The sequence below is a fragment of the Saccopteryx leptura genome, chromosome 1, assembly GCF_036850995.1.
Source record: "Saccopteryx leptura isolate mSacLep1 chromosome 1, mSacLep1_pri_phased_curated, whole genome shotgun sequence".
Taxonomy (NCBI): Eukaryota; Metazoa; Chordata; class Mammalia; order Chiroptera; family Emballonuridae; genus Saccopteryx; species Saccopteryx leptura.
Genome location: NC_089503.1, coordinates 77944246 through 77956490, shown reverse-complemented (window position 1 = coordinate 77956490; position 12245 = coordinate 77944246). Strand labels below are relative to the sequence as shown.

The 12245-nt window shown below is 43.0% G+C and overlaps 1 protein-coding gene and 1 non-coding gene across 2 annotated transcripts in view; one reads left to right on the top strand and one right to left on the bottom strand.

The window, feature by feature from the left end:
* Positions 1-12245, bottom strand: part of FAT3 (FAT atypical cadherin 3) — a 700951-nt gene that overhangs the window by 452831 nt on the left and 235875 nt on the right. The gene's annotated exons all lie outside the window — the stretch shown is intronic.
* On the top strand, positions 10333-10408 carry TRNAI-GAU (transfer RNA isoleucine (anticodon GAU)). The gene has a single exon. It is a non-coding gene; the product is annotated as a tRNA-Ile (tRNA).

Below are 12245 nucleotides of genomic sequence, written 5' to 3'. Positions count from 1 at the left end.
TAGGAAGCCTCAATTCAATTTTCACTTTAAAATAATTCTGATAATTGCATTGGCTTAATATGAACTTTCTGGCATAAAGCAAAACTGTAGCCTAGCAAGACGCTCAAAATTTAAAATGCAATTCCATTAGCTTGCAATTAGTAGTTTTCACACGTACAGGAAGAATAAATTGATTTAGCACTTTTCTCCTGTCCGCAGTAATACTGAAGATTTTTTTCCCTTGGTGTTATTGTACCCTGGCTGCAAATATTAGTCACCCTAACTGCATATCACATAAATCAAATAAGCATTCCCCCCCCCACCCTACTCCCCCCATAATCACGTTGGCAGCTGCTCCAGCATGTTTCAATGGCCATCCACTGGAACTCATTAAGAAAGCATTATGTATAGTAAATTAAAATGCAAGGTCTATGATCTGCAGACAAAAAGATGACAAAGCTTATCTCATGTACGCTTTGGCCTCCTCATTAGCTCTCAGAGTTTAAATGGCATTGTCCTCTCAAACAGGTCCCAGAACGTATTTATTTATTATGAACTGAGCGAAGTCAGATGACGTTTATATGCTAGAGACATTTTAACATTCCAAAGAAATAATTTTAAACGGAAATTGAAGCCTTACATTACGGCCCGGGGACATTCTAAGAACTATTCAGAAGCACTTATTTTTCCTGTTCAGCTTTTCAATGTTCTTCCACAACAATCAAATCCATCCACTTAAGCATTACCTGCTCATCCATGACTATTAGTTGCAACGCTATTATTTCAAATGAGAAACAGATGTCTCATAGGCCTTTCAAGGGGCTCTACCTTTCCTTCTGCTGAGGCATCCATGGCATGATAGCGGTTCCCTTCGTGTCCCTATGGCCGAAGGCATCCCTGCTGAGGGGAGCAGAATGTAAACCTGTGGTAAAGCCCAACGGTTCCCATGTGAGAAACAACTGAAGAGTGGGGGGTGCTGATTTGGGAAACTAAAGTGACGGGAAACGGGCTCTCTGCCTTCAGATATGTCAAGACGGCAACCTCAATCAAGGATGAGACCTCCCCTGCGGAAACCCAGAGGGACCTAGACACAAGGGCTAATAATTAGAATGTGCAATTGGCACGCTATAAGAGAGAGCATTGTGACAGAGTTGTGTATCGTTCAGATGACCGTCACTTACAGGGGATGTTAAAGGAGTAATTCCTCTCCCAGGTGGGACTAGTTGATTGAAAATGCCTTTCCAGTGACTGGACCCTTCAAGGTGCTGAGTGCTAGTCTTCCTGAAAGCACCAGTTGTCCTTTACACTGCTGAAAGCAGACCTGAAGATGACTACCATCGCTGGGCCCCCAGCTTCTAACACATGGGGTGGCACACATTTATGAAACCAGCCTCCGAGCTTTATTGAGCCCTTATATGCTAAGTTTATGTGTCGTCACATTCATGTGGTTGCACCAGAACCTTAGACAGTATTATTTCTATTTGACAAATGGGGGAACAGAGGATCAGAGTGTTTCGGTAAATGCTCAAAGTTACACAGTCAGGAAGGGGCTGAGAAATGAAAATCATGTTTTTCTACCTGTAAAGTCCAGGCACGTACCCTTTGCAGTCCTGCAGTCAACAAGCCCCGGCACAGATCTGGGTGCCAGAGGACCTGTGTAACGATAACCTGGGGCGTATGTTAGGAAAACAGATTCCAGCAGTTACCTACACAAGCTGATTGAGTGAGTCTCAGTGGGAACCAAGAGCTGGTATTTTTTAACAAACTTCTCAAGTCAATTTGGATGCTAATAGAAATAATTACCATTTACTGAACACTTACTAATTGCCAGTGACTATATTAAGTGCTTTACATGAAACATCTCTTTTCATAGGAACTCGGTAAGGTAGCTTATAGTATTATCCTCATTTTACAGACGAGGAACCTGAACTTCGGAGGCCTGCAGAGTCCTCCCCAAGGTTCCACATGCTGTCACCTCGCAGAGCTGGGATTTGGACACAGGCTGCTCTGTTCTGGAAGGGGCCCCTTAACCACTATGCTATATTAGCTCCCCAGTGACTCAATAATTTGCAAAAGAATTTTGCCACTCACTTGTTCAGAAAGGCTGGTGTAAACTGAGAGCATCCCAGAGACGATATTTCACAGAGTATATAAATATGGTCAGTCTTACACGTTTGGTAGGCATCTCTTAAGTGCTGGCACAAATATTTGCTTCTCTATGAAGCTTCCCAAAATATCCATGAAAAATAAACCTCTCACTCTACCACGCTTCCAAAGTACAGCAAACCCCCTTCCATCACACACAGACCAGCAGGAGTGAAGCATCTCTGTGCCGGCCGAGGGACGCGTGGGTCTTGGTGTTCAGTACTGTTCTCGGCGCACAGCAGACACCAGCACAGGCTTGTGAAGGAGAAAATAAGGGCACAATAGGTGCCAAATGGGCAACAGGTTTGGCTGCACAAGAATGGTGTTTCCTTCTGAGACAAAAGGGAAATGAGAAGTTGGAAGTTCTGCTGGCCAGAGAATAAGACTCTTCTATCCTTCTACATTTTATTGGATTTTCAACTCCTAAAACAATTAATTTTCCCCCAGCTTTACTGAGGTGTCATTGACATATAATGTATAAGTTTAAAGTGTATTTAACATGATGATTTGATATATGTATATATTGTGAAATGATTACAATAAGGTCAGTTAACACATTCATCACCTCATATAGTATAATTTCGTGTGTGTGTGTTGAAAATTTTTAAGATCTACTCTCTTAGTAATTTTCAAGTATACTGCATAGTTAACCATAGTCACCATGCTGTTTATTAAGTGTATATTAAGTCCTCAGAACTTACTCATTTTTGTAACTGGAAGGTTGTACTCTTTGACCAACATCTCCCCAATTCCCCCACAACCCAGCACCCTGGAAACCAGCAATCTACTATCTGTTTCTATGAGTTTGGACTTTTTTTAGGTTCCACATATAAATAAGATCATACAACATTTGTCCTTCTCTGTCTCACTCATTTCACTTAGATAAAGCCCTTAAGGATCATCCATGTTTTTATAAATGGCACAATCTTGTTCTTTTATATGGATGAATAATATTTCAGTATAGGTTATATGTATTTCACATTTTCTTTATCCATTGCCTTTGTCCATCATGTATAGACACTTAGGTTGTTCCCACATCTTGGTTATAAAACACAATTCTTAATGAAAAGCATGAACAATGGAGAATCAGTCACTGCATCAGGATGTTAAAGCCTGAAAGCTAATTAATAATTTAGATTCTGAAGTCTCCAGCATGAGCAAAGACATGACTCTGGGTAAAACACGCACAAAGCCTCCTGAGTTTTCTTGAAAATAAAAAGGGAGGAGATGGCACTTCATAGAGGTTCTCTATATAGTCCTCCACTTTCCCCTGGGTTCTCTCTTCCCCTTGGGGTTTGCTCACTTTGTTTCTGCCTTCCTCTGCTATTTCTAAACACAGGGGGATGACGACTGTACCTTAACACTTCAGCTAAAATCTTAAAGCTAAGATGAGCTGGCATTTTCTTTATGAGCCAAGGGAAAGTAAACTAAAGAAAACATAAGTAATATAAATCCACTCACGTATTCAGAGTATGAGATTCTGGTCCTTAGACTCCCAGTGGATACATCAAAGAGCTTTTCTGAGTCCCAAATATCTTTGCGGGTAGACCAGTACTCTCAGTCCCCCAGAGTGGGTATCATCATGACACTCCCTGCCTTTTCCTCAGCCAGGTTGGTTTCTGCTACCAGCACATCTTCTTGGACACTAAAGATTAGTTTATTTCACAGTATTTATTGAGCCCCATGCTAGACCCAAGGAATACCAATGAACATGCAGGACACAGTCCTTATCCTTGTGGCATTTTCAGACTCCAAAACTAGAGACAAGCATTTCCTACAGAATGAGGGAAGAAGCTGGGGGTGCAACATGGTGGACGAGAGGGAGAGAGAAAGTTTCTCAGAACAGATTACTTCTAAACTCCATCCTATTTTGGCCTCTGACCTTAACCTTCAGGGGCCTCCCTATTCTGGCCCCTGCCTCCCATGCCAGCCCCTCTCTTGTACCTTCCCTCCTTCACCACCTCCCTGCCCCATTAGTCACTCCATTGCTGAAACAGACAACCTTTTCTTTCTGACTTTGGCTCTTCATATCTGCATCAAGTCCTCTCCCCATCGCTCCTGTGGCCCAACACTTCTCATCCGGTGTCAGCGTGAGTGTAGGCTCTGCATGTGGCTACGACTGACTGCTCTGAGGCAGGTTCTCCATCACCACACCTCCTATTTTCTTTTTTTTTTTTTTTTTTTTTTTCTTTTTTTTTTTTTCATTTTTCTGAAGCTGGAAACAGGGAGAGACAGACAGACTCCCGCATGCGCCCGACCGGGATCCACCCGGCACGCCCACCATGGGGCGACGCTCTGCCCACCAGGGGGCGATGCTCTGCCCATCCTGGGCGTCGCCATATTGCGACCAGAGCCACTCTAGCGCCTGAGGCAGAGGCCACAGAGCCATCCCCAGCGCCCGGGCCATCTTTGCTCCAATGGAGCCTCGGCTGCGGGAGGGGAAGAGAGAGACAGAGAGGAAGGCGCGGCGGAGGGGTGGAGAAGCAAATGGGCGCTTCTCCTATGTGCCCTGGCCGGGAATCGAACCCGGGTCCTCCACACGCTAGGCCGACGCTCTACCGCTGAGCCAACCGGCCAGGGCCCTATTTTCTTTCAAAAGCACAATGTTCTTTTTTAACAAGGTGCTTTGCATTTTGTAAAAAAAAAAAAAAAAAAATCTGTTTGTCCTAATTTTTAATAATGTGTCTACACTGATTTTGTAAGTGTTTTTCATCTGATTTTGTCTGTCATTACTTCCAGACCATCAGCTCAATGATTGTGGCAACTATGTCTGGTTCAGTTAGTACCACATAACCAGGCAGAGTGGGGAGGAGGGGGCAGCATGGACGCCACGAGAAGCACTCCGGTTTCCTACCTCTTATCTCAAAGACAAATGCAAAGCACATTCTAGGACTAGGATGAGACAAGTGAGGTGCCTGTCTCACATGCAAGTTCTCCACAATCTAGAGAGATAAAATCCTAATGCAACATTTTAAAATATATAAAATTAATGCAATCCATAATTCACAAAATAATGAACATGTTAAATAAAGACAGAATCGGCATGCTGATTTTTCCTCAAGACCTAGGTTCCAATATGGTTAGGCATGGCACACCCCTTCAATATCCCCCTGCTTCATATCGCTCAAAACAGAGAGGACCTCCTATTTGGTTTCTGGATGATTTCACAACTCATCTGTAGGGCAGTGGTGTATGGTGCATCTCGAGAGGAGTCTCCACCCACTGATAGAGAATGATCCTGTAACATTAAGCTTCCTCTTTTATGTCTACAACATAATTATACTTTAGCTATAGGACATCCATAGCATAGATCTAATGAGAGTAGAGACACTGGGTACAGGTGTTTTGCGTGCAACTGAGCATGTCTTTGAGAGTATAAAGGTCACTGCCTTGCTGCATGAGTCTAAGTTTCATCTATTTGTTCTATAAGCAATGGTGGCTTTGGGCTGGTAGCAAGCTCTCTATCACTGTGCCACAAGCAAGGACATCTACTTTCTAATACTCTTTTTAGAAAGTTTTCAATTTTCATACAAATGCTCTCTTGCCTATAAATATACCACTCTTGAATAAGTGAAATCCAACCAACACTCACTGTCACAGATAAGAAAGCAGCACTCCCAGTCCATTCATTTGCGTGATTCTGACAGCTGCGTAATTAGTCCAGCCCTGCTCCGTGCCTGTGGTTTCGAGCTGGACCTGCGCAGAACATGACAATGCAGGGATCGCCGCTATGCTTCAGCAGAGATCTGATTTCCCAAACGGCACCTCCCTCTGGAAAACATCACTCATTTACCAGAAAATAAAAACACAACAACAAGCTGCCAGAGACCAGACAAGAGCTTAATTATCTACCCTCCCTTTCATATGTGGACTCAGTATGTATGCCTCCCTTCCTCTTACCTCTGAAAGAGATACAAAATCCATTTCCCAAGACTCACTTCACAGAGTATTACTAAAATTAAGTTGTGCCCAAACATTGAACGACGGCATCATTGGAGGTAAAAAGAAGACAGAGAACAGCCATTTTTTAAAGCTGGCTAATAAATAGGTCTCTGGCAGCAAGAAACACTGGACTAAAGACAAAACAAAGGAAAACATATTTTTTTTCTTTCCCCTGCACTAACTACAGCTCCTGCTGCTGGATATGACATTTTGAAAGAGCTCCAGGCATGCAGACAAGGCAGGCAAAGTTAGATCAACGAGCATTTGAAGCAATGGCAAGAACGCTTCATTTCCTCCAACAGTTGGATTCCCTTTCTCGGTCCCCGAGGAAATGTGGGTTTGATGTTTGGCCAGCTAGATGCCTAGTGACATCAAACCCTTCGTGGCTGTTCCCCTTATTAAGCAAGTAAGCCAATCCCTGTACCTCCAGATGAGCAGGAAGTGAATGAGATGCCCCCACCCCTGCTTGGACTGGGAAAGGTTTGACCAAAATTATCTATATAGCTCTTCACATTCATTCTATCATCAAGTACTCTGTCCACCTCCTCGGCTCCAGGCACAGAAGTAAAGTTAGAGTTTCAAGGAACGTAATGGAATGTGACAACAGCCCAGAAGGTAGGACACATGGAGTATTAGGACAGTAATATGGAAGAGAACTCTGCCGCTCAGAGAGAGCCGCTCTGAGATTCACCCGTGCTGCCAAGCCAGCAAGGAGCAGAACCAGGCTCAGAAAGCTGCTCCTTCACCTTCTGTCATTCATTCTCTTTTGCCTCCAGAGCACCACAGTAGCAGCTTTCAGAGTGAAGTGGAACACCCTAAAGGTGAGTGGATACACCAAACCCTCCCCTGAGCCTGAAGCCATGGGCTGTGAAAGCTGATTCATACTACTGCACTCACACACACCAATGCCACCTCCTTCAGGCACTTAACCTTCCTGAGCTGTGCTCTAATGGTCATCCTACTGCTAACGGACAGGTGGTCCCACACCTCTCAGAAGACCATGCTGCTGTAAAGTTCGCAAGATTGTAACACAAGGCTGTCTGCAATTCAAAGCCTTTTTGACAGAGATATATAATCAACTTTTTTTTAAATTTCTATTTTTAATTTATTGTATTGACATAGTTTCAGGGTCCCACTCACTACAATACTCTCTACACACCACATCGTGCCCTGCCATGACCCACACAAAGTCTCATATTACACATAATTCCCGGGTTACAAACAAGATAGGTTCTGTAGCTTCAAAAATGTTTAGATATTTTTATGCATAGAAAGGAAAAAATAAACAATATGTTAAGACAAACATCTAAGTTGCATTTAATAGGTAAATAGACCCGTTCCACCTTACATACAAATTCAGCTTAAGAACAAACCTACAGAACCTAGCTCATTGTAACCCAGGGATTGCTTGTATGGTAAATAGCTGCAAATGCGCCTAAAATCCAGTTTAGCAAGTTATCAAGTGCCTGTGCTTGGCCCCTGGAGGGCACATGCAGTGTTGGCTGATGAATTCTGTTGAATGAAGGCAATGGGCTAAGCATTGACGGACCCACCGCAAGGACTCCAGTGTTCTCTGTGGAGCTGATACCGGCTCCGCCTCCCAGCCTGCTCAGACCCAACGCCATGCAAAGTGCTGCTGCTTCTTCTCATTTCTCTCGCTGGCATATCACACACCATAAACCCACCATGTAAAACATCTCTGGAGAAGCCAATAAAAAGGTCATATATATCCTGAAAATCACAGTCACAATGGCCCACACCATTTTGGAAACTGAGCCAGGAAAGGACAGAAAGGAAGGTGACTGCTATGGCCCAGGAGGGAATGGCAGAAATAAGGGGGTGCAGGTAAGAGCACTGGGCTTCTCAGTGTCATGGCAAATGACAGAGAACAAGCTGGCTCTCACTGTCACACGAACCCTTTTCCCTACTGAGCAAGTGGTGGAGAAAAGTATGTGCTACCGGTCCTGGAAACGTAAAGAAAATGATTCTGTGGCAAGTGGAGCTATCTAACCTACATACACAGGGGAAAAGAGTACGAGTAAATGTCAAAACCCGCAAGAAGCCAGGGAAGTGCTGCTTCCAAATATAGGTTAATGGACATGATGTTATTTATTATTCATCAGGTAGGCCTGTATGGTGCTACTCACTGCTTTAAGTCCCCAGGACAAAATACAGTAGAATTCCATTAGTTAAAATACTTAAAGGAACCAAGCTGGCATACTATGGTCTCATCATAGCACTGTTTTATATAAAAGGAAAAAAAAAACCCAGAAACAATCCCAAAATAAATGATATCTTGGGAGAAAACTAGAGATTTTTGTCTGGTCATGCATAGCAGGCTTTAAAGAGAAATGTGGTGCTTTCTCTCAGCCATTGGCCAGGCGAGAGACAGGTAGACTGCCGGCTTAATTTTGATCCAGTGGTGTAAGATATTCCAATTTGTTTATTTTAATGTGTAATTATATTAAATGTAATCTTAAACCTGTATTAGATTGATTTGGGTAAGTAATTTTCAATGGATTTTTAAGGTCAGTCTATCCACTGATTTCATTGATTAGCATTTCTTCCCCCTTTTTCTGGGCAACCAAAGTGGGACAGGGTTCTTTCTGCAAAGCAGCTCACAGGCAGCTAGCATAGGCTCCCCAGAGTGATCCCAGCCACGAAACATTACAGCTAGCCTCTCAGAGCCCATGGGAGCAAGCCTCACCAGGCCACATGAGGTATCTCCCATCTGAAGCATGCTTGAGTATCCTCTTGACCTGTTTATTTGTATTTATTATCCAAAACATCTGTTTCAAGGTTTCTACCTAGCCTAACTCACAGAGCTTTAGGCCCTTCTCTGACCTCTTAGGACAGAGGTTCATGGAACCAAAGGGAAATGGGCTTAGGGGACCAGCACTGCAGAGAAGACCTCACCTGTTAACGAAGGTTCTTCTTTGCCTTCCTCTGACCCATGCACTCAGCTTTGCTTGCCTTGTCTGTCCTCTCTTATATCTGTTGTTGTTAAGTGACAGGAGGGAAGACAGAGACACAGACTCCCACATGCTCCCCGACTGGAATTCACCTGGCAACCACCGTCTGAGGCCAATGTTCGAACCAACTGAGCTATCCTCAGTGCCTGGGGCCAATGCTTGAACCAATTGAGCCACTGGCTGCAAGAGGGGAAGAGAGAAAGAAGGGGAGTGGAGGGAAGAGAAGCAGCTGGTTGTTTCTCATGTGTGCCCTGACCAGGATCAAACCCGGAACGTCAACACACCGGGCTGATGCTCTTTTCACTGAGCCAACCTGCCAGGGCCCTCTCTTATATTTTAATTATAATCCATTTTCCCTCCACTCTGAGATTTGCCTGGGATTGCCTTACTCTTCTGTCTTTCTCTGCCAGGAAATAGGAAACAGTTCCCCCTCCACCCTTACCTCCTAGCTACAGACCATGACTATCCTCTTTACTCAGGAGTTAAGATCAGACAAAACACCTATGCAGGACACACACCATTTTTCAGTAAAAGGTAGTCTCATCACAGTGATGTTTGCCATGACATGCACACACATACAACAGAAGCTCAGAAATGTCCAGCAGTGGGGACTGGCTGAATGAATTAGAGCACAATCATACAACAGAGTAGTACTTAGTCATTAAAAATTGTTGCTGAGAAACATTTATTAATGAATAAAAATATTCACGATTAAGTAAAAAAAATAGGTTGCAAACAATATGGGTAGTATGGTTCTATTTTTAGAACACTTATATATGCATAATAATAACAAATAGGAGAAGTTATATTCATTAAGGTATTGATCATATTTATTTCTGAGTGGTATGATTATAGCTTTCATTCACTCCCAACTTTGCTTATCTTTATTTTATAATTTGTCTACAATGTTCATTCATTACTTTTACAACAAGAAAAAATATGTAAAATTTTTTGTGTTGTTGTTTTGCTTTATTTTTTAAGTCATTAGAGTAGAGAATGTTAAGCAGGTACTTGTGGATGAACAGATTGGAAATTCCTGTTAACTACAGGTTATACCACACATGTGGCAATGAATCATAGGTTACTTGTTTCATGTGCAAAGTCTGCCTCCCCAAGGAACCTATAATCTCCAGAAATAATATTATTGTAAACAAGAGCTAATTGCTCCTGAGTATTTACCATGAGCCAGCCACTGTTTTAAGTGCTTGATATGTTTTACTTATTTAATTCTCACTGTGACCCTATGAAGTAGGTACTACTATTATCTGCACCTCTATAGATGAAGAAACCAGAGGCCCTGGGCCGTTGGCTCAGTGGTAGAGCGTCGGCCTGATGTGCAGAAGTCCCGGGTTCGATTACCGGCCAGGGCGCACAGGAGAGGCACCCATCTGCTTCTCCACCCCTCCCCCTCTCCTTCCTCTCTGTCTCTCTCTTCCCCTCCCACAGCGAGGCTCCATTGGAGCAAAGATGGCCCGGGCACTGGGGATGGCTCCTTGGCCTCTGCCCCAGGCGCTAGAGTGGCTCTGGTCGCAACAGAGTTACGCCCCAGAGGGGCAGAGCATCGCCCCCTGGTGGGCAGAGCGTCGCCCCCTGGTGGGCGTGCCGGGTGGATCCTGGTCGGGCACATGCGGGAGTCTGTCTGACTGTCTCTCCCCATTTCCAGCTTCAGAAAAATACAAAAAAAAAAAAAAAAAAAAAAAGGAAACCACATAGTTGAGTAGTTTGCCCAGGGTCACTCAGTTAAGAAATAATAAAGCCAAGATTCTTGCCCAAGTGCTTCTTAAATCACATTACATAGAACAGAATGTAAAAAATCTCATTTGCAGATTCTCAGAGCTCAAGGATCCAAACTCTATCAGACCACACATGCAGCTTGCTCCCCCATCTGTAACATCCTTCTATCTCATTTCTACTTGTTTACTCACATTACTCAAAGCTAACAAGAGTACTATTTTCAAGAAGCTTTTCCATATTGCTAAGTTAACACTGTCTATACATAGTTGCTAAAGAAGTTAACATATTGAGTGTCTGTTTATTGGGCAAAGAGTTTGTGTCATATAATGTAGGCTCTATTATTATTCCATCATGTAGGTGAGGGCTCTGAGAGGTTAAGTAACATAAAGATCTCAAGTAAGGAGTGGAGACTTAAGTCTAATGAAGTCTTACTAAGAGTTCATGTTTTATCCCACCCTTCAATTAACAGAAGTTCTGCTCAGTAATGGTCCAATGAAAAAGATTATATTCATCAAATGGCATTCTTTCCACCCAAAATTATATCATATACCCAAGCTACTAGAGAAGCAGACAACTGTCAATGTTTTCCTTGCCTCCTTGATTTGATTTCCCAGATCACTACCTACAGGAAGCCATGCTTTAGCCTGGAAAACATCAGCCCATGAATTAACAACATAATTACCATATGATATCAGGCGACACAGCACAGTAGTGAACAGGTGTCCTGGTAGAGTAAGATTAATGAAGTGACTGCAACAGGAGCTTGTCAGAGCCACAATTTCTGGGAATAGAGAGACTCATCATGTTGAAATTGCAAGGTGCAGATAAATTGAAGCTATACCCAGAGCATAATCTTGACTCTCCAGGACTATATTTAAACTATCCCCCAAGTTCTAAAACAGAAATATTACAATCTTCACATTAACTGAAGTGAAGATAGTATTTGAACACTAGGTGTCAAAGATATTCAGAGACCTTCCCCTGGAGGACATATTTACCTGCGTGGTTCTACTATAGCCACACCACCCTGCCTGCGCCCAGTGTTGATCCCAGAAGGTTGAGGATTTGCTGATGGAGAGAAAGCACATGGGAATCCAATGTTCTATAATAGCATGGGCTCTGGCATTAAACAGAACTGACAACTGTGGAAACTTAGCCAAATTTTTCTATACTGCCTAAGACTTCTTTTCCTCATCTATATAATGAAGCAATTCATGGAATTTTAAGGATGAAAGATGATGCATATTAAATAGGGCTTGGTACATGGAAACACAACGGAGATGTTACATGTTACTATTATATTCTATTTCCTAATCAACACATGCACACTTATCTAATTTACTTACACTGCATTTGAAATTTGTCTGGCCCTCAAAGACCAGTTCAATGTTCTAATAAATCTCAAAACCTTTCTTCTACTGCATCCACATGCCTATCAGGGTTTCAAGGTTATCAAAAGTCAACTCAAGAACT